The sequence below is a fragment of the Sceloporus occidentalis genome, unplaced genomic scaffold (assembly GCF_023333645.1).
Source record: "Sceloporus occidentalis isolate IW3139 unplaced genomic scaffold, rSceOcc1.0.p SCAF_2, whole genome shotgun sequence".
NCBI classification, from domain to species: Eukaryota; Metazoa; Chordata; class Lepidosauria; order Squamata; family Phrynosomatidae; genus Sceloporus; species Sceloporus occidentalis.
In genome coordinates this window covers 22,804,303-22,828,583 of record NW_028316982.1, presented here as the reverse complement: position 1 = coordinate 22,828,583, position 24,281 = coordinate 22,804,303, and positions in this window count along the sequence as shown.

The window sequence follows — 24,281 nt, the reverse complement described above, 5'->3', positions numbered from 1 at the left end:
ACATAGGGATTTGTAAGGACATTTATATTTTTGTATTTTACTTTGTGTTGTAATCCTGCCTCAATCCATTGAGAGAGGTGGGAAATATATATATATTATATACTATTATTGTGTCTTGTAGCCACACACACACACACACACATATTACATAGATACAAGACACAATAATAGTTTTTTCACTGCTATAAATGAACACAATATATTTTAAAACAAATCCCTAAAATTAATCACACACCTTTCAAAAGTGATGTGATATTTAAGAAGCTCTGCAAGTGAAATACAAAAGTAGGGGAAACCTAAAAGACAAATATTTCTCTGTTATTAAGGTTTGTAAATTCTTACACAGTGTAAGTTGTAGCTGCCCTTTCTAAAAAATGTCATAGCTGGGGTGTGGCTGAGCTACAGGCAGCTACAGGCAGTCTTCCAAAATGACAGAGATGGAAATAGGAGCAATCTTGTAATACTTGATACTAAACCTTTCAGGCACCAACCAAGCCTTTCTTACCTGCTTGTGGACTTTTATTACTGAAACAACAAAGATTTAAAAAGGCCCTGCTCTAAGTTGTAGTTCCTATACTATTTCTTTCTTATAAGAAATCTAATAACACCAACAGTCATCAGTGGCACAAATATAGTGCCTGTCCCTGGGAAAAATAAAGTTTGGTGCCCACATTAGATATAGGTAGAAATAGCCTGAGAAATAGGTAGTGGCCAGATTCCTGTTGGTGTACTATGGAAAACATAAGTTCTTTACGGAAGCAGCTGGGATTTTTGCCCGATACATCCACATTCAGTTCAAGCTTGCTGAAGAAAAGTTGCACCCATGGTGCCATTGTGCCTGCAGATGTGCATTCTGCATACGTGCACAATTTGCAACATGCATTTATATGAATGTGCCTGACAGATGCACATAAATGAACATTAAGCTGTGTGTTCATTTGCACATTTAGTATCTTGGTTCAGTTACACAACATTGGCATCCAAAGCAAGAACTCTTAGAATAATTAATATCTAATTCCACATGGAGGTGATTTATGCTATGCAGACCTGATGTAGGATCTTAGCCAGGGCTATGATATTATTATCCAGTTGTTGTGTAAAAACTTTGTGCTTTGAGCAGAAACAAGTGGTTGAGGACAGAATGATTGCTTACAGAGCAAATCTAATAGTTCAAGGAAAGGAACAACTATCACAGAGGAAGAATCAAGGGTATATCTGCACCTTGAGTGTTTAGAATCCTGGAATTTGAAGTTCTGTAAGGCCTTTTGTCTGCACTGCCAAAGACTGCTAGTGCCTCATAAAATTACAAATCCCAGGATTCTGAAGGATGGAGCCATGGCAATTAATGTGGTGTCAAACTGCATGATTTCTATAGTAGAGATGAACCCCGAGCCCAAAACCCTCCTGGGTTCATTTAACAGGGAAGAAAAGGTTTATGTGGTGGCAGGAGGGGAAATAAATATATCACATCTGTTCTTCTCTTCTCATGCTGGATGGGCACATGGTCAAGGAATGAGAGAGCTTTCAGAACAATGCAGTCAAAGACTCCCCAAAGACACTCCTTGAATGCTTCGGGAACTCCCCCAGAACGCCCTATTTTAAATGATGCAACACCAGTGATTAACTGGAAAGTACAATGGTGGTTTCCATGCCTACAACTAGAAGATATGCAAGGGTAGATCTCCCTGGCCAGGTCCACATGGGCCAGAAAATTTCTGGAGCAGGCCGAAGTATGCTGATCTTGAAGGTGCCCTGATGTTCCCTGTTACCTTGGGAACTCTGTTGCAACTCCAGGTGGCTGCTTGCTTTTATAAAATTACTTTAAAAAGAGCTATACAGTTCATTTCTGAACTGGCTGGAAGTTGTCTTGACAGTTAACACTAGAACCAGGGACTGGGCCCCATACTGTCTGGACTACTCACCAGGAGGATGGGCGGGTGTTTTATTTCGCCCATGTGGATAGGGCCCCTGTTTGACCCTCTTAAGTACTAGAAAAGAGGATTCTTAAAAGTTCATCTAAAATAAAATATTCCGCCCAGTTTGTTGTTACAGAAATTAATCTAGTGTCAATTTAACAGTGCCGTGTGGCCATTGCACAAACAGAGCAAGCAGTGTGGCATTTTATGGGAGAAACTCACAAGCATAATAACAATGCAAAGAGTGGGGGACAACAGCTTCCAAGAGGCACAGGACATTGGTAATCCAGAGAGGAGGACGGTGCAAATGCGAAGGCATGGGCACCCTGTGTCTGGCTGTAAAAATATCCCCACCTTTCACATTGACCTGTTGTACAGGGAAGGCTGTGTTTCACAATAGGACGTTCTGCACTGTGCTGTCTTGCTCATTGTCACATTTCTAGTTGTCTACCATGTCAGTGATGTAACTCCATCACAAATCTGTGCATTGCAGCCTGTGATGGTCATAGGTTTTGTTCAGTTAAGTTGATTTTTCTTTCAGAAAATGTTATTTTCTGAAAGAATTTTTAAAAAATGCTTTAATAAATAATTGTTAGTGAAGACATGCCATATAATGCTGTTTTCCCATTCAAAACACCTCCGTCATGTCCTGCTTTATCTAATAAAAAGACCTAAACTTTATCTTTCCACACCAGAGAGTTGCTTCCTCTGGTCCAATTTTGGTTGTCCTTTCCTGAACCTTTTCCATATTAACAATAATATTTCTGGACTATGCTGACTAGGACTTTTATGAGCCAAGCTCTAGGTGTCAGCCAAAATTTTTGCAATGGAAACATCAACTGGATCATCTCAGTTCCATTTTACTATTAATTCAGGGATAGTTGTAGGCATTACTGGGTCGATCTGAATCCAAAATATTTTTGTATTGCTTAATCTCTCTTTATCATCTTGTCCAAGTTATTGCTTCCCAGGTTCCCCTACTATAACGACAGCTACTAAGAGTTAACTGTGAAAAAACACAATAAAAACATCAAAACACATTGAAAGCTCAGAAATGCTTTAAAATGATAAAGCATAAATATTTAGATGCTCTGCACTATTAAATTGTAATGCTAAACCAGCAAATTCCTATTTAGAGGGATAAGCTTGAGCGGATTGAAATTTTGACTGACTTCAGATAGGATATATAAAAGTATAGTTATAGGTAAGTATACAGCAGATGGATACCACAAGGAAAATAATGTTTAAAGAAATCAATTACAAGTGGTCGAAGAATAATGGGAGTAAAGATTACTCACCTCCCATCTTTCTATAAATATTGGCTACCAGTTTTTTTGCATGTTCAGCAAGTTTAATACACTTTTTCTCTATAGCCTCCACAAGAACAACATAATTCCTTCCCCATTTTGGAGACAGATGCCTAAAATTACCACTTGAATAATTTCCAAAACATCTTGGAAGCTCTATAGGACACAACCAAGCAAATGATGCATTGATTCTAACATGGCAGTATTTATGGTATAGTTATTTGAAGCATAGATTATTTGAGCTCTCAATTTAAAAGAAAGAAGAGCTGGTAATCTTCTTGCTGCTAAACGATATAAAATGGTTGGCACAACGGGTGCATAGATGAAGACATTGGAGACAATCCAGAATAATCAGCATTTTTCCTTGTGTTAAAAACACAAGGAAAATAATATATATGGTAAGTTAAAAATAAATTCCAATAGTGTTGCAGACACAGCACCCTCTCTTTGCCTTGATCTTTATAGCCTTCCTTATAAAACATTTTCTTTTTATGGAGTCCAGACAGCTTGAGGTGGGGGCTCAACATAAAGTGACTAGTTCCCATATAGTATGTTTCAAATTCAAGTCCTCATCTGCAAAGTAAAGAGATGTTCTTGTCATCTATCAAATCAGAATGAAAATACTGTAACCCATTTTGGAATGCCTTTGGCTGCCAAGTTTATCTCCATTCGCATGTTCTCTGTTTTATTATTTTTATGCCAATGTTTTGTTTTTTTAACTGTCATAACCCTTCTGGGTTCATGCAAACATTCTAATCCATGGTAGGAGTTTCCTATAATCATTCCAATTACAGGTGTCTTTTACATATGATACAGGACACTGAAACGATTTCCGCTATCACAACTCTGTTTTATGGAATCCCAGCATTAGTAGTTTGGTGAGATACTAGAGTTCTCTGGCAGAGAATTCTCAATGAAACTACAAATCTCAGGATTCCATAGAATTGAGCCATGACATCTGAAATTGTTTCAAAATGCTATAGTTGTATAGAGAAAGAACCTACAGTATTTCCAGCAAAGGTATGTGATTTCACTGATGTTGTATGATGTTTCATTACCTAAGTGAGTTCCCCTCTCCACCATGTGGGATGCTATATTTATTCTTACTAAGGTAAGGAAACCTATCTCCCTTGCTTTTCATTATTGTGATAGAGATCCTGAATAGGAAATTTAGAGGAGAACATATGGTAAAAGGACTGGACTTAGCAGGTCATTCATACAAGTTAAGATCCTTTGTGAATGACCTGGTTATGTTTCTGCATGACCCAAAAAAGGCATCCCAAAATTAACTGAGATCCTAGAAGAATTTGTAAATTGCTCCAGATACAAAATCAGCCTTTTCAAAATAATAATAATAATAATAATAATAATATGATTTATTTATATTCCACCTTTTCCTTGCAGAATCAAGGAATCATGCCCAGCTCTCTCCAAATGTCCTGACACTGTTCTACCCAAAAGTATATATAATAAATTGTAATGCCACTTCTATATAAAGTCACCATTGTGCTCCCATGCCTCCGAAGTCTCTCTGCTAGTCCCCAGTGTTTCTGGGAGAGGCAGGTGATGGTTCTTGGGAGGGCAGGGCAGCTTTTTAAAGGGCTGCTTGTCTGGTACACCCTCAACAGCTGGGCTCCTGTGCCTCCAGAGTCTCTCTGCTGGTCCTTGGTGTTTCTGGGAGAGGCAGGTGATGAAAGAACATGACTAGAAAAGAAGAGAAAGAAATAGAAGAAATATCCAATTTCAAAATGGAGAATACCTCAGTAAAAATATTGCAAAGAAAATTTCAGAACTGTTCGTTAATAATTACAGTACACCCTGGAATAAAATCAGAGAAGATCTAAAGAAAATGGTCAAAAATGAGGATCTTGCTGTTGGGACGAATATTTGTGATTCAGATTACAGTTTTGCCCAAACTCCTATATCTGTTTCAGACCATACTGATTATTTTGAATGACAAAATATTTCAAATATGGGACAGAGAGATAACAAATTTCTTATGACAGGGGGAAAAGCCGAGAGTGAGACTAAAGATGCTTCAAGACAGTAAGGAAAGAGATGGTCTGGGTCTACCCAACTTCAAGCTCTATTGCCACACATGTTGTATGGCATGGGTAAAAAAATGGGCTACCCTGGAAGACAAGAGACTATTAAATTTAGAAAGCCACAGTTTATACTTTGGCTGGCATGCTTTTCGTTGTCTTAACAAACTCAACTCCAATAAAGAGTGAGGGAGAGAGCATGATAACTACAAGAAATCAGGCAATAAGGTATGCCAATTATTGAAGAAAATGATTAATATTATCATCTCACAAACATGAACTAAGGAAGTTATGTTTTAGAATTGTTTGTTTAGTATATTTGTATTGTTGTATTAGTTATATAGGACTGTGTGAATGAGGGATATTGGGTTGAAGTTAATTTATGTCTTGTCTTGTTTTATGTTTTGTTTTTATTCATATAAACTCAATAAAAATAAAATTTTAAAAAATAATTCACTGCAATAATCCACAATTTAGCCATCATGTTCTGATTTTGAATATCTTCAAAGACAGGCTCATAGTAAAGGCATCCCAGTAATCCAGCCTGCATGTTACAAAAAAGTAACCATCTTCGTCCAAGAAAAAATGTGGGTGGTGTTTCAGCCAAAGCTAGTTAAAATGAAATATGTGATGGGAATGTTGTCAGAACACCCATCCCCAAACCTGGATATATTAGTATATCATGATCTTCAGAGAGTGAAATGTCCCCCAGAAGAAAAGGTCAAATACACAGTATTTGACTTTGATAGGCTTTTAAAGCACAATTCCTTTGTCTCATCTAGACATTATTCCTCCTAACAGCCAGCCAAGTTGCTTCCAAGCAACTATTTTAGCCATCTTTAAATATGTCAAGTAGAAGATGGATTGAGCTTGTTTTCTGCCACTCCACAGAGTCAAACATGAACCAATGTACCAATGACAAGAAAAAAGATACCACCTAAATATTAGGAAGAACATTTTAACTATTAGAACTGTTTGACAGTGGAACAGACTCCTTCAGAGGGTGGTGGATCTGCTCCTTTAGATATCTGTATTATATTTGTGTATTTTTGCATGGCAGGGGGTTATAACATAGCCTTGAAGGTCCTTCGAACTCTAGGTTTCTATGAATCTGGGATTGTATAAACCATGAAAGACCGTGAAACTACGGGACTTCTAGGAAAAAGACAATGGACAGCACCCAACTCCAGGAGCTTGCTGTGGTTCATCACTTTTTTTTGTAATCTGAGAACCAATTATTTAAATACTAATGTCTCATACATTTTGGGCCTCATAGAACTCCAGTAAAACCTTGCAGATTCTTTCAATCAAATATTTTGTGAGATCCAAATAACATATACTTTTTATGGTTGCCCACTTATTTTTAACAATATCGTCATCTTTGAAATTTTTTCATGTCAATTTCTTATCAATATATTCACCTTTACAGTAGTCAATGATTGTAGAACCAGGTAATCTAAATCTAACACTTTTTAGCCTTTCAAAATTACACTAGTCAACAGCAGGAACAGAGCTCTCACTGTCAGACAAAAGCATACGACTATAAAAGTACATTTTTCTTAGCAACAATATAAACATATAGGGTTTTTTCCCATTATCCCACAGTGCCACAATATACAGAGTGGTAGCACAGAACAAAGTTGGTTCCAGATAACACATTAATTGTAAATGTAACAATGTAAAGGAACAAGAAAATAAGATGTGTGTAATGCAATTATATATAAAAAACAATAATCTAGATTGTTGTACAAGTGCTCATAACCATACCAGTGCAACAATATTAAGTTATTCAAAATACCTAACAATGATGTTTCCAGAATTTTAATAATAATGTAAATTGTAATTTAATATTGTGGTTACTGTTAATTAAATAATAATAATAATAATAATAATAATAATAATAATAATAATACATAAATTTTATTTATATACCGCTTTTCCAAAAGATCAAAGCGGTTTACATAGAATTAAAACCAATTACAAACGTATCATAAAATAGATAAAAACCAATAACACAATGTACAATATACAGACAATTAGGCTTGTAATCTGTTAGTGACATATAAAAGTATAAAATTCATGCTTATATATTTAACATTTTGGACTGTACTAGATGAAGGAATTCAGCACCATCTACACTACATCTTCTTCCCCAAGTCATCTAGTTGTTTTTCTGACTGGATATCCTACTCCAGTACATTGCTCAAAGGCTGAAATACTATTCAAATCAAAGATGTTGATTTCCTGAGCCAGAAGACTACAAACCATTCAGTGAAAGAATAAAAGTATGCACATACAGGCTAGTTCTGTGTGTGTGTGTGTGTGTGTGTGTGTGCGTGTGTGCGTGCGCGCACATGTGTGAAGTAGAAAAATAACATTTAAGGGCACAAGGATCTATCTGAACAAAAGGAAAAGGGAACTGGAAAACTTAGAGCTTTGGTGGGAATGTGAGATGGTTAGTTTCCTTATTTAAGATTTAGAAAAAGTTTTAAAGACTTTAAGATTTCAAGCTCCAGAAGATTTTTTTATAAAGATGTAAAATAATCAATTTCCTCATTAAGCTTGGAAGCGATAATGATTTTAATTTTAAGATAAGCTTTAGCTCCTTTTTCAGCAAAACCCTTTCAATAGAATTTACTATTTTCGACTGCTCCATATCTAACATCTGTCACAAAATGGTATTGTTCCAAGCAGTTTTTAACCCAGGAAGTGCCTGTAGTTGTTTGTTTGTTTGTTTCTTATATTGCAGATATGTTATCCTATACATTCCTTAAGAGGGCTAGTTGTTTCCACTATATAAACATTTTTTCATTTGCACAGCCATGTAAGTTCTATAGGGAATCCAATCCTTGCTGCACTTTCAGGTTCTCTGGGAAGAAGTAGACTGAAGATGAACTTTCCAGAGGACATTCTCTGTTGCCACTCCAAAAATCTGGAATGACCTGCCAGATGAGATCCGCCATATCACATCTTTGGTTGCCTTTAAGAAGGCAATAAAAATGGATCTCTTCCAGCAGGCCTTCTCAAACTAATCTCCTCAGAATTTTCACTCTCCATTCATTTAGCTGTACCCACCAGACTTTGATCTCGATTTATTTTATTAACCATTCTATTGGGATTGTTTTTAATGGTATTTTAGGGTGGGAGGGAGATAAGGGAAGTAGGATCTAATATGTCCTGTTATGCTTTTATCTACTGATATTCATCTTTGATTTTATTGTTCTTCTTGTTGTTACCTGCTTCGATTCAATACAGGGAGAGGCGGGATACAAATAAATATTATTATTATTATTATTATTAACACAACTCTATTGATGAAAGAATTATGCTGGAAAAAAAGAGGCAGGGTGGATCTTAAAACTGAAATTATAAACACCTTCAGGCTTAAACCAACAAACAAAAAATCACTAACTTAATGAAAGAGTCCTCCATAAATTTTTTGCACCTCCTGTCAAACCCTCCCACATTCCCAAATTTTAGAACTATGGCAGTGTCAACCACCACCATCACCACAACAAAAACCACCCACACATTTTTGCTTTACAAGAGGGATGGACCTGTTTTGTCAGTGATTACAAGACAGCATTGTCCCAAAAGGAAGAGTGGAGGGTTGCTCCTTTCACACAACTTTGTTTTGGTTTTTTTGCCCTGAAATGCATGCATAGACCCCCAGATTATAAAATTCTGTCACTCTGTGCTCCTTTCTGATCATTTTCTCTACATTATTCTCCAAAAATGGTTTTGGGACCTTCATGCTACGTTTTTCCCAACCTGTTATTTAAACAAGGTACTTGGAGAGTGTGCATCCTGTTTTAAAGCAAAAGGATGGTATGCTATCAAAATTCAACAATTTAGTAATGGCAGGAAATTGTCATTCTTCTGAAGTTTTTGGACCAAACCTTAGAAACTCTCTACTCCTGATTTAAGACTTGGTGAACTAAGAAATCAGTAGCCCATACTGATTACCCACAAGGCCAAATCCCTCATTTACTTGATTTCACTGTGATTCCTACTTATCTATGCATATTTTATTGTTTTATTGTTTTATTGTTTTATTTATTGTTTATTTTTTTAAAAAAATGTTTTTAAAAAAATTCAAGGAAGGAAGGAAGGAGCTAAGAAAGATCTGATATGACTTTCTCTTGAGAAAATAAGGAAGCTTCAAAGGCATCTTCCTGTTCTCTTGAGACAATAAATATTGTTAGGTTTCCCAATTATATTATGCATAGTTAAAAGCTCACTGATGGTCCCAGGGGACACAAGCTGCTCTTTCCCATGTAGCTGCTTTTTATCAAGAGTGTTCTTAATAGTTGCAAACCCAGTAATTTAGCCAAAATATCCCGAGTGTAAAATCAATACATCAATACTCTTTGGGGAATATAAATGATTTTAAGTCTTAACTACATTGCAGAGTGCATGATTACCATCATGATCTTCTTGCAATTGATATGTATATATTCTGAAGTTAGCCATATTAAGATCAATGAGATTTACTCCTAGGCATATCTTAGAAGAAACTAACATCAAATAGCTGTTTGGTTAGAAATTATTTTTTCCCCACTAACAAAGGTACAACCAAGATATGTTACAATTGTACTTGGATAAAGTCAGCCTTTTTTTGAAGGAACTGTAACTTTATTGTGACTTATGTGTTGCTTCACAAAAAGTTAAATGAGGCATAACACATGATTCAAGTTCTGGCTTGTCGCTGCTGCCTTATTTTCTCCTATGAGTGCCTTGCTGATGGTGAACCAGATGTGGAAAAAAGGCTGGAATCTTCTTGGTTATTTACAACTAAAATATATCCCATTTATCCATCGTTCCATTGTAAATCAACACAGGTAAATCTTACTGATTTACCGGGTCTACTCTGGTCAGGATAAGTAACAGCATTTCAACCAAAGCATTTTAATCAAAGGCCAGCATCCTGTAGCATCAAAATTTGTTTTTAAAAACAAAACAAAATTTGAAGCTGCATTTTTACTTAATGTTTCCTTTAAAAAAATCATTTTAACTATTAAAGCTATGTCTTGCTAGGGCACAAAAAGGTGATACAGAATTCTATATATACACAAATAAATTTAACACATATATAAGTACATTTATCTCTCCACATTCACTGGAGTTAGGGGCACAAGACCCCTGTGAATGTATGAAAACCACAAATAATAAAACCACCATGTTTTTAACTGAGAGGACACCTCTCTAGGAATCTCTAGGTCCTCCAGTGTAACTCTGTGGTCAACATCCAACAGACACTGACCATAGAACTGCACTAGAGGAGCTACAAATGCCTAGTGGATTGTTCTCTTTAGGAATCTCTAGGTCCTTCAGCGTGACTTTTGGTTAACACTGATCATAGAGTTATGCTGGAGGACCTATGCGGAAAAAAAGTCAAAGCTGCAAATGTGCAGAGACAAGCATATTGTAAATGTAATCCCTATATCCCTGACAAAAATGGCACATAGGATATCTAACAGCAAAAAATTGAGAGTGTATGGGAGGGTGAGATTAATCCTGTACAGTGGAAACTTTAGCAAGCAAGATGATACACAATTTAAGATGGGTGTGTGCTTTTCTCTGTGTGTTTAATGTATATATGGACTTATTTGTCCTGCAGTTTTTCAAAGGAAATTTTGAATGTTCAAAACAAACAAACAACAACCAAATCAAACTTCATTTTAGGCCCAATACAAGGACAATAGACTATTAGTACTGACCAGGTCCAGAAAGTTTTTCTCTAAAATGTGCTAACAATTTTCTCCTCAAATCATTCTAGATCAGGGCTGGGCAACTGCAGGAAAGTGGAGGTCAATTTTAACCCCCATGGCCACCACAAAGTCCACACTAGTACATTGTGAATGGACCAAGGATCACATCACATTCCTCCTCCCCCCCCCCAAATTTAAGCATCTACAGATGGCAAACCCCATTGTCCCTAATGGCAGCACATGCATGCAGCCACACTAGCAGCATACATGTGCACATCACACCACCATTAGGGACAATAGGACTAAAAGTCACACTTTTGTGGCATCCCTGGGGGGTCTAGAAAGGATCCCCTGCAGATACCAAGGTCCGACTGCATTTCTATTATTGACCAGTCCACTTACCATCAGTTATTTGATCAAAAATATCATATAGTCCCCAAACTATAAGTGTTTCAGTTTTGAAGTTTTTGTTGGGGGAAACGATCACCAGAATCCAACTGGTGAATTATGAGTGCATAAGCACCATGGTTAATAGTGCTACTCAGGGATTCACATCCTTACCCCACTTATTGGGCAGCAGTAATGGTAATCAATGCGAGTCTCTTCCCTTATTGATAAAAAGACAGCTAACTGACAGTCGCATCTCCTACCATGAGTGATCTCTATTGAAAAATAAATAATAAATAATAAAAATTTTATTTGTATACCGCCCTTCCCATGATCAGGGCGGTGAACAACAGGATAAAACAATACAATATCATCTACATATCAGAACAAACAAACAATACAAGTACAATACAACTATTAAAACCAATATTAAAACCCCTTAAGCCAGCTACCCTTGCTGTCAGTGAGGGGGACTAGCTGAACTTGTATTGGGGAATGCTGTTTGGAACAGGAAGGTTTTCAGCTCCTTCCTGAACTGGGCCAGGGAGGTGGCCGAGCGGAGCTCAATGGGCAGGGAGTTCCAGAGGGTCGGGGAGACGATGGAATATGATCTCCTTGTTGTGGAGACTAGTCTGGCCCCTGGAACCCTCAGTAGTTGCTGCCCAGATGTTCTGAGGGTGCGGGGCGGAATGTATGGGGAGAGGCGGTCCTCAAGGTATCCTGGGCCCAAGCCATGTAGGGCTTTATAGGTTATAACCAACACCTTGTATTGCGCCCGGAAGCGAATGGGTAGCCAATGCAGATTTTTAAGTACCGGTGTAATGTGACTGGTCCTGGACGTGCCAGTGAACAGTCTGGCTGCCATATTCTGTACCATTTGTAGCTTCCGGGTAAGGTACAAGGGTTGCCCCATATAGAGCGCATTGCAGAAATCCAATCGAGAAGTTACCAGAGAGTGTACCACTGTTTCAAGGTCCCTCTGGGCCAGGTATGGGCACAGCTGGCGTATCAGCCAAAGTTGATAACAGGTGCTCCTGACCGTCGCATCCACCTGAGATGTGAGGTGGAGCGATGAATCAAGGAGCACCCCCAGACTGCGCACGGAGTCCTTCACAGGAAGCGTGATCCCATTCAGGACAGGTGGAACCACCGCCATTCCTGGGCCAGGGAAACCTATCACAAGTACCTCCATTTTCTCTGGATTCAGACTGAGTCGGTTTTCCCTCATCCAGCCCATTACCGACTCCAGACAGGCCACGAGAGGAGAGACGCCATCCTCAGTCACTGCATCAGTCGGAGACATAGAGAAAACTATTTGGGTGTCATCAGCGTACTGATAACCCCGCGCCCCATGTCTCCGGATGATCTCTCCCAGCGGTTTCATGTAAATGTTAAATAGCATGGGAGACAGAATGGCTCCTTGAGGGACCCCAGTTGTGAGGGCCCTCTTATCGGAGCACATGTCTCCCAGCTGCACCATCTGGAACCTCCCAGAGAGGTAGGACCGGAACCACTGGAGCGCAGTGCCCCCGATTCCCACCTCTGCCAGGTGCTCCAGAAGGATGCCATGGTCTATGGTATCGAAAGCCGCTGAGATGTCCAAGAGCACCAGCAGGGACACGCTTCCCCTGTCGATGCCCAGACGGAGATCATTGACCAAGGCGACCATGGCCGTCTCAACCCCATAGCCTGCCCGAAAGCCAGTTTGAAATGGGTCCAGATAATCCGTTTCATCCAAGACCGATTGAAGCTGGATTGCAACCGCCCTCTCCATCACCTTCCCTAGAAATGGCAGCAGCGAGACTGGCCGATAATTGCTATGTATCAGGGGGTCGAGGGAGGGCTTTTTTAACAGCGGTTTTATAGTGGCCAATTTCAAGCTGGATGGAAATTGTCCATCCCTCAGAGATGTATTAATAATCCGGTGTAACAACGAGGTTACCACTGGTCCCCCCTGAGCCGCTAGCTATGAGGGACAGGGATCGAGAGAGCAGGTTGTCTTCCGAACGCTTCCAAGGATCTTGTCCACATCATCGGTACTGACCAACTCAAAGTGATCCAGTTTAATGGAGTCCACGGAGGCTCTGGATGCCTCTACCCTTGGTTCTGCCCTAATGCCAGCGTTAAGACCTTCGCTTATCCGAGAGGTTTTATCCGTGAAGAAGTTGTTAAATTGGTCGCAGCAGGCCTTAGAAGGTTCAAGGATCTGGTTCAGGGTGGGAGGGAGCTGAGTTAGCTCCCTGACCACCCTGAACAACTCTGCTGGACGCGACTCCGTGGACGCGACACGAGCACCATAGAACGAGTTCTTAGCTGCTCGTATCGCCTCTCCATAGTCCTCCAAAAGGCGGTCTAGGAGAGCCTTGTCGGCTAAGCGTAGGTGTTTCCGCCAGCAGTGCTCTAGCTGTTGCAGGACCCGCTTCCTTGCCCGGAGGTCTTCCGTATACCAGGGCTTACATTTGGAGGCGGGCCTGAAAGGGCGCTTGGGAGCGATACTGTGTATAGCCCTGGAAAGGCCGGTATTCCAGATACCAGTCAGGGCATCAACAGAATCGCCGTCATTTCCAACCATGTTCCCCTCTAAGGCTTCTTGGAACCTTTTGGGTTCCATCAGCCTTCGAGAGTGGACCATCCTAATAGGTCCTCCACCCCTGGGGGGGGATCTGGGTAGAGGCCTTGATTTTTGCCTCCACGAGGAAATGATCCATCCATGACAGGGGGGAAATATTGGTTATTTCCGCCCACGGATTTTCCGCATCCGTACAAAAGACCAAATCCAGTGTATTACCCGCAAAATGCGTTGGACCCGAGATCAACTGGGACAGGCCCATGGCCGCCATGGTATCCATGAATTCCCGAGCCGCACCGGTTGGAACATAGTTGGCCGCGAAGGGGATGTTGAAGTCACCCAGGACAAGCAGCCTGGGTGTTTCCAGCATCAGCTCCGCTACCAGCTGTGTCAGCTCGTTAAGGGAGTCCGCTAGCGCACGGGGTGGCCGGTACACCAGCAGAATCCCTAGACTGTCCCTAGTCCTCAGGGTCAGGTAAATACACTCAATAAAGGTAGTTTGACGGATGTGGTTCCTAGTGAGAGATAAGGTGTCCCTATGTACCAAGGCCACACCTCCCCCCGCCCACCTAACCTGGTCTGGTCCTTCACTGAGAACCCGGCAGGGAGGGCCTGTGCCCACACAGCGTCTCCCTCAGGCCCAAGCCAGGTCTCGGTAATGCAAGCCAGGTCGCACTTGCTATCCTCTAGCAGATCGTAAATTATGTGGGTCTTATTGTTAATCGACCTGGCATTGCACAGGAGCAGCGACAGGGTTTGTGACATGGTTGGAATGACCCTCAGGTCCCTTCGGTTGGGTGAGGGACAGGAAGGGGAGATAGATATGACGCATCGATCTCGCCTTCCTCTGTAACGCAAGTCCCTTCTCCCACCACCATACCTCCCCCTGCCCCACGCTACCTCAATAGGAGCTCCGCTCAAGCAGATGTTACCCTCCTCCTCCCCAGCCAAAGCATTCCCCACATCCATATCCTCCCCCTCCCCTTTCCCAGCAACTGAAAGAGCAGAGGTCAGACACTGCAGACATCCTCTGCTCTAAGGCTGGCATGGACACTCTCCTTCAGCCCTACGCAGCCAAAATTGAGCTGCGGAGTCCTCCAAGCACAGTCCGTGGGCGGCCTCCCTGGGGCGGTGCGCAGATGCGCACCTCCGACACCCCAGAGAGAGCCGCCCGGCAGCAGCGCAGCCCCTAGCACAAGGTCCGGTGGCAAAAAGGAGGCGTGACGAAGGAGGAGTCCAGCGAGCTGGCTTTCAGCGTGCCGCTGCCCCGACACGCCCCTCGCTCTGCCTTCCTCCCAGGTGACCCGAATTCGGCCCTCCGGAGCCGCTTTGGAGCTGCTGGTAGGCAAACTGGAGTCCTCCAAGCACAGTCCGTGGGCGGCCTCCCTGGGGCGGTGCGCAGATGCGCACCTCCGACACCCCAGAGAGAGCCGCCCAGCAGCAGCGCAGCCCCTAGCACAAGGTCTGGTGGCAAAAAGGAGGCGTGAAGCAGTACTCCTATCACAACTTCCTTTCATGTTGGAGATCATTTGAACAGGTAGGAACCATCAGCTAGCTGCTTCCCAATTTACTCGTGAACAAAACCTCAACAAACAGAGCTGCTTCTGCCCAGAATTGGCAGTGGTGGGGGTAGATTTCACTGTTCCTATGTATCCCCTAAGCTAGGGGCTATATCAGGATCTTGAATACAATACAGCCATGAGTGTGTAAGAGTACATCTACACTGTAAAAATAATGCAGTTTGGCACACTCTACCTGCCATGAATCCATCCTACAGAATCCTAGAATTTGTATTTTTGTGAGGCAACATCACTCTTTGGCAGAGAAGAATAAAGAACTTGTATCCCAGGATTCCATCAGAAAAAAACCAGAACTCCATTGGATAGAGCTACAGCACTTAAAGTACTGTCAAACGGCATTATTTCTACAATTTAGAGGCACCCTCACTCTTGGTAACACACTCATAATTTCTTACCAATATCTTTTAAAAACAGAATTGCTTGTTGCTATGTCAGATGAGGGATTCTAGAATAAGCAGTAAGATGTACAGTATTAGCTCTTTCTTCTTTAATAGAAATTAGTTCTTAATCTTAGAATGTTTCTTGGGCCATTTTAAATGAAAAGGTGGATCTATTGACGGGGGTTTAAAATGTATTTCATGTGGCTTTTAACAAATTAACAGAGAAGCTGTAAATACAACTTTATTTATTTATTTGATCTATATATTTACATTCCAATTTCTCCCGCATGGAACACAATTATTCGCTACTCTGCATGGTGTGTATTGTCTAATCTTACTGAGCAATACTTAATAACCAAAGACTTATGAAATATTCCAGCATGATTAAGTGTGAACAAAATATAGTAATATGCAAAACAGATGATAAATTTGTACATTTTTTGAATTCTGCCTCAGGATTAATTTTCAATGAGTAGTTTCTGAAAGCAGTACATAGTACAAATAACAGATTTCAAGTGACACTGTATATCGTGTCTCTGTCTGATTAGCTGCTGCCTTTATTTATAGCTTTCACCATTGATAGAAACATAGGGAAGAAGGCATGAATCTCTCTGCTTCAGTCGACAGGGCAGCTAATACATTACTAAGTCTCTGCCATTCTTGTTCCACTTACCTGTAAACCAATAGTGTCAGTGCTGAATTATTTTTGATATTGAGTCTATTGATGAACTGCAAAGGTTAAAATTAAAGTGTGATTTATGCTGTGATCAGCAGCATGGTGGTAGAGCACCAAGTGAAGTGTGCAAAATTATAACCATATATATATGTCAAGCTGCTCTTTATAACCACTGCCAAACAGCTCTATTCCTCCCCTTTCATTCCTTTTCTTCTGCCCCCTCCCCTTTTGTTCCCCTTGAAGGAGAATAATGTGTAATAAACCATGCAGAGTGGATGCTGATAAGGATAATAATCTATCAGGGACTAATCATTTTATGAATGAGTTTAAAAAATAAAGAACAATCAGGTGTGGTCTATTTGTTTAAACTCCACATTTTAACACCAAATGATGGCTCTTAAAAATCACTTGGAGCTTGGTTCTTCATTAACACCACCTACAGATCATGACATTTTAACACATAAATCATGCATGCTTGATGCCCCTGAACACCTATGTGAAAACAACAGCATTTTATCTGAAAGAATTCAGTGCATGCATGAGGAAATCTGCATTTAAATTACATTTAAAATTTTAAAATCTGCACCTCCTGCTGTTGTTTTTATGTGCCATCAAGTCCATTCTGACTCATGTCAACCCTGTCACAGGGTTTTCTTGGATTTTTTTTTTTTTTTTCAGAGGAAGTTTCCCATTGCCTTCATCTGGGTAAGCATGAGTTATCCAAGATTACTCAGTGGGTTTCCATAGCTGAGGTGGAATTCAAATTCTGGTCTAACACTCAACCACTGCACCATGCTGATTTTCTCTTAAGATCATACTGTCCTGAATATGAAGAAATCTATGAATTTTACTCAGTTGTTCCCAGGTGATTCTCCCTCATCTCCACTCTCTAGGTTTAGTAGTTAAACCTATCTGAAGCATGCAGAGAATCATATATTAGTTGCCTGCCATATTAAATGTGGAAACTCTCAGAAAAAAGACAAAACAAAAACTGCCCCCCCCCCCCCTAATTTCAGCATAAACATATCTGCTTGGATTCAAACTCAGGCATTTCACAGATAAAAAACTCCAGATCCTGGGGCTACATGGATGAATAGATCAATTTTGGTTCCTTTTGTATCTGATGTTTTTTTTAAAAAAAAAAAAAAAATTTTGTTCTTGTTCACAAATATGGAGAGAAGTGTGAATTATTATCAACAATGACCCAAATAAATGCTTTCCCCATCTTAATTAGGTGTCCCAGTCATAACAGTTTATCCCCGTCTCAAGAAAACTAAGGCACTATTATGAAATATTTGAAAGTGGGACTAGACACCAGGCTTTAGAGATATCCTAGATGTGGAAGCTAATACAGAGTTTGGAGATAACTAGATAATTGGCATATTAAGTTATTAATTGCTTACATTTTTCTATCACCATCACCTAATTCATTAATTTCCTAGTTAATACCAAATCACCTCCTACAGCAATAGCATATTCATTTCTATACCACTTATCAGTGAACTCAGCACTCTCTAAACAGTTTAGAATCTGTAAGCGAATTGCCCCCAACAAGCTGGGTCCTCATTTTACCAACTTATGAAAGTATGGAAGGCTGAGTCAACCCTGGAGCCCTCTGGGATTGAACTCACAACCTTGTGGCTGCAGTAGTGGCATTTAACCACTGCTCCACCAGGGTTCTCCTATGCTTTAACAACTTAATTAATTTTGAAACATGGAAATTAATTAGGTTGGATGATTCTTCTGCTGGCAAATTCAGCAAGGAATGAATAAGAAGGGTTAAGAAGGATATTGCATTAATTATATATTAATTAGTTAGTTATATCCTTTCGGAGAGGTGGGATAAAAATAAAACCTATTTATTATTATTATTGTCATTGTTATATTAAATATATTAATATGTAGAGAGATTTTGTAGCTCCTTTGAGATTAAAGGATGAAGCAGACCAGTGATCATCACAGGACTGCAGTGACTGGCCGGCCCACTCTGAAAGCAGGCCGCTGCCATGGTTTTGAACAGGCTGCCAGGAAAGAGTGGACTTTCCCTACTCTTCTTCCTGGTGACCTCAGAGCTGCTTCCAGCCACTCTGGGGATGTGCTTCATCTGTACACTCCACCCTAAGGGTGGCTGGAAGCTGCTTTATTTGGCCCATCTGCTTCAGACTTATCAGACTGGCCTGTTAGTCTCAAAGATGCTACAAGATCTTTCTATATACTGATTCTATAGACCAACATGGCTATATCATTAAATATATTAAATAATATTTCAATATTTTCCTTAAACCCCTCCCCCATTTTCTTCTCTCTTGGTTGATGCAGTCTATATTCTCCCCTGATTTCCCTTAACATCTTGGCTCAGTGGGTCACACATTTTGAGGGGTTTGGTAAGGATGGAACTTGGAGGCAAAAGATATCTAGCTAAATTAATGCCCTTTCATCCCTACCTATATTTTATTTTTATTTTTTTTAAAAAAAACCTACTCAGAAGCCATTAAGTTAATGAACATAGCATGCACTCCAGCAATTATCTTTGCAGATGTTGCTTCTTGATATGGAATAGGGATCTAGAGAGCCTTATCAAATCAGCTGACCATATATGTTTATGCAAAGGGCTTTTAAAAAAAGATAGCCTGCCCTGGGAAGCCAACAATACTCTCTTCAGGACCAGATCAAACTGTTTTCATGCTTGAGGAAATTTTTTTTAAAAAACCACCACTTTTCTGTTCCATGAAAAATGCTGTCTGTGTTGGTCATAGAATCTTAGGGGCTGTACAGATGGCCCCTAAGGCGCAGCAGGATGCCCCCTTTCTTTGCCAGATCATGGCATGGCAACCACATGCCGTGGCCCCAATCTGGCCTTCTTGTGGCACAAAAAGGACCCACAAAAAGTGGTTCCTTTTTTGTGCCACAGAAAGGGTGCCACAGCTGCCAGGGCCATGGCTTTTCAGTGATCCTTTGGTGCAGTGCATGTATACGCTGCATCAAGGAAGCACCATGATGCCTTCCACCATACGATGGGATGCACTGTATAACGCCGACATGGGGGCAGAGTTGGGATAAGCAATGTGTGGTTGCCACATCCCCACTCTGCCCCAATGCCGGTGTTTATCTCTGGTCTGTTCAGGGCCTTACTTACACATCAATAATTGAATAGTCTATTCAACCACACCTGAGGTCAAAGGTGAGGTTAATGGGGGAATAGCATGCTGTAAATCAATTGGCCTATCTTTCAGTAGAGGAGAACACTCAGGAAATCCTGGAATACCAATCCTCAGGTATTATTATTGCTCTACCCACATCTGCTGGTCATGTCAGACACTTTGCTCTACCTAATGGTATGGGCCAGACCATCTAAGAACATACCTTCCAGTATTTCACAGATGAAAAATATGTATAGATAAATACATCTTCAGGACCTCTGTTTTCATACTGAGGATCACTAATATCTCCACATTATTGCACTGTGCTGCAACGTAATACTGTGGTAGGACCATAGCTAAGAGGTACTTCACATGATTTGTATGATTAAACACCCAAATCACACACTTCTCCTATTCCAACTTGAATATCTTGCAGATGTTAAGTCAAGGACTAGCTAAATGTTTCCTCAACCACCATGCACTATTTGAAAAGGAGGTCCACATCCAACAGCTAACAAAAGCCCTTTTGTTTGTACCACTAGAAAACAGATTATGCTGGGCCTATTCCACATTATGAACATCTCTTCAAGGACTGTAAAGTTCTTGAACAATTTCAGAGTAAAAATTACCTCAAAAATGAAAACAAAACAACTTAACATCATGCAAATGTATTTAAATAATGGATCACTGCTTTCACAATGTTAGGTAGAATGCATCTGAGATAAACAATAGAACTGAACTATGTATACAGTAAATGCAATTCAGTAACCTCTCCCCACCCCACCCCACCCTCCCACCACAAAAAATCAGATTATAATGACATATTTTGGGATGTAAGAGCTTTTAATGCAGTCAAAGCTATGATACAAAAGAATTAAGTGACAATGAAAATTTCACTGATACTTCATAATGTGCAACATCATAAGAGTATCTGTGATTTTCTTTGAATTGCTATTAGGCTCATCATTTCCCTCCTAAAGTGCTAACTCACCAGTCTGAGGACTTCGCTAGTCTTGTTGTTACTTGCTGTGCTTAATTGAAATTCGTGTTATAAAGGGACCCTTCAGAAGTTGAGTTCACTGGCACAGCATTGCTTAGTCTCTTAACATCTTACTTAGCAGTGACTGAAAAGGCACTTTGCAGATCAAAGAGGTGATTCAATACCATTCTGAGCTCCCAGAGTGAGGATTAGAGAATCCCACTGTGGTTATTGTCTGGCTTACATAAGAGTAGGATGCTGCAAATAGCAAATGAATGAATTCCAAACATATCTGCATGCACAAAAGACCAACTCAGATATGTGTCAGGTATCAGTATAGTTTTCAAATGAGAAAAAAAATCTGAATTGATATGAATAAACAAGATCATTCACAACAATGAGAAACTCTTAAGAATATGTTTTTCTTTTCTCAAGACCTTCTAAAGGAGAAAAAATCAAAATCACCTTAACAGACCAGACAGGTGGTCCAAGATTAACAAAATGAATGTCAACAGGGATATAGGATGGATGACACCTATCTTGACAATAGTATGTGTGAAAGGGATCTAGGAGTCTCAGGTTCCAAACACAATATACAAATACAGTGGAGCCTTGTTATACGCTGGGGTTTGGTTCTAAGATCTCCCATGTATAACAAAATCCATGTATGCTCAAGTCCCAGTAAATATAATGACATAGCAAAATGGTGTCCCTTGTAAAAAATGGAAAATCAAGGTTTGATACTTGAAATTTATACCTGTTTTGAACATTTTCAAACCATGTATGCTTGAATCCGCGTATAAAAAATCCATGTATAAGAAGGGATGACTGTAATCCCATTTGAGATCACTTTTGTTGCCCTCACTCAGCACTAGGGAATCCTGGGAATTTTATTTTATTGTGGCATCAGAGCTCTCTGACAGAGAAGGCTAAATGTTTCATAAAACTACAGTTCCCAGAATTCTCTAGCATTGAGCCAAGGCACTGTGTTTTGGACCTTAGTGGAGACAAACTGAACATTAATCAGTAAACAAAGCCAATACAATTGTAGGCTGCATCAATAGTAAAGTGTCTAGATCAAGGGTAGTAACAATATCAGTCTATTCTGAGATAATCAGCTCATCTGGAATATTGTCCAGTTGTGGTCACCACAATTTAAGAAAGATGTTTACAAACTTCAACATAGCCAGAAGAGGGTAACCAAAATGATAAAAATTCTGGAAACTATCCCCTATGAGGAGAGGCTTAAGAAACTGGGTTCCCCTAGAGAAGAGAAGGTTAAGAGGTGAAATGATAGCCATGTTTAAATATTTGAAAGGTTATCACATTGAGGATGGAGAAAGCTTGTTGCACCAGAGCAATGGATTCAAACTACAGGAAAAGAGATTCCACCGAATCATTAAGATGAACTTTCTGATGATAACAGCTGTTTGACAGTGCTGCCTTGGAGTGTGGTAGAGTCTCCTTCTTTGGAGATTTTTAAAAGTGACTGGATGACCATCTCTTCAGAGTGTTTTGATTGTGTTTTCCTGCAAGACAGGAGGTTGGATTGGATGGTTCTGGTGCTTTCTTTCAATTCTATGATTCCATTAAACTAAGGGCTATAGAGACCAGTAAGAAACGCTGGCATCGGAGTGGAGTGGGGGCATGGTGACCACATGCTGCCTGCCCTGACTTCTCCCCAAAGCAGTGTCATGCCAAGACAGTGGGAGGTGTCATAAGGTTTCTGCAGTACAGTGTTTACCCACTGCACTGAAAAAACGCAAGAGCTAATTGGAGCTACATACATAAAGGCCATTACAGTAACCAAGACAAATTCTATTAATGACATGTGTTACTAAGGTTGTGTAGCAATCTATTACTGACTTATATGTGTGTATATCCCTTTAGGGATGGCAGCTATTTTTCTCTAGCTTTGTGTAACAGCCTCACTGGATAATAAGCCCCAGGAAAGACCAGTGCTGTTTACCTGTGGAGATGGGATAGAAGGGCAGGGGTGGGGGGGGGGGGTTGTTCAAATGTTGGTGATGTGGCTGCTCTGGACTCCCAGTGGAAGGAAAAGAAAGGATGACTTAATCTGTGTTCCCACCCTAATTTCTTCCCCATTGATCTGAGACCATCTGATTCTTCATAATCTGAGTTGCCTTCCCTACCTTCTCTACCCCAAGTAAGGGGTAGAGATAACCATGCATCTCTATTCCTGTAAGCAACAACAGCAGACAACCTTCCCAGGGTTTGATAGCTGCAGGGTTGGGGAGTGGAGGACATGAAACTATGTGGGGAGATCATTATACTCTGGAAAAAGAGATGGAGGATCTCTTTTGACTGGCGTAAAGGAAGGCATGTAGGAAAAGAATGCAGAGCTACATATTTCTATTGGAAGACAGAGCTCTGTGGAAGTAGGAGTCAGTCATTTCTGCAAAGCAGAGCAGTGGCTGTAATTCATGGGATAATGAAGCTATAGTCTGGTACAAAGCAAAGGAGAGCACTCTGTTGTTCTGATGAGATATTAGGGATGCAATTGCTCACTAAGTTTCTTCTTGAAGGAAACTACAAGTTATTTTAACAATTTTCTTCCTGCTGTGAGAAAGTCTTTGAAAATCAGACAGCTTTCCAAACTGGATTATTAAAAAGTAACAGAAGTGGATGGGCTGTTTGTATTTTTAAAAATTAATCAGTGGTGCCCTTTTGTGCTTGCTCTGTGCCTGTGCTGAGCTATGGAAATGGGAAAAGATGCTATTCTTGCACAGATACTTTTAGATACAAACTGCAGAAAACTTGATGAAAGAAAGTGTTTGGTGTCTCACTTACAACACTGCCCCTTTATATTTCATTAAGATGCTCCCTCCATTCACAGTAGGGATGCTGATTGAATGTACTGGATCTAGCCACCTTTCTGCAGTAATGTTGCCATTAGCATGCTCCACAATCAGATTCCCCCCCCCCCACAGTGCTGACATCATATCTTCCTCCCCATCCTGCCTTTTGTTTCATGATAGGTCTGGGGTTTTTGTTTTTGCTTGTTTTTTGCCATTGTGGTGCTGTGACAGAATTATGTTATGATAACACTTGCTGACGGACAAGATCTTTTCTTGTCAGAAGTCAGACAGGAAAAGAAGGTGGTCACGTCACCCTCTGTTATTTCTTTGCATTCCGTGTAGATGAAACTGCCTTGACTTTTCAACTATGCCAATTCTTCCCGCTAACAACATAGATGAATTTTGCCTTTTGTGTGATATGGTCCTCTTGCATCCTCCAGAGTACCTCTGCCATTGCCCTGGTACGCATGCTTGCTAAAAACTAACAAACTCAAAGAATAGTCAGACATTCCCTGGTGGAAAATTCCATGAAACTGTTAAATTGTAATGCTAAAACATTAAGGCACTGTAATATTATGATGTCATGATGGCACAACAGAAGGAGGGTTTTTAAATTCAATTCAATTCAGTATGCCACAAAAGTTATCTTTTGCACAGATCCTTAAGAAAGAAGTAAAGTGGACACACTAGCATCTCACCCACATCACTTCTACTAATGGAATTTTTGCGCAAAGAAGTGCAATGGGTGTTCAAAAGCACACAAAGTTACTGTTTG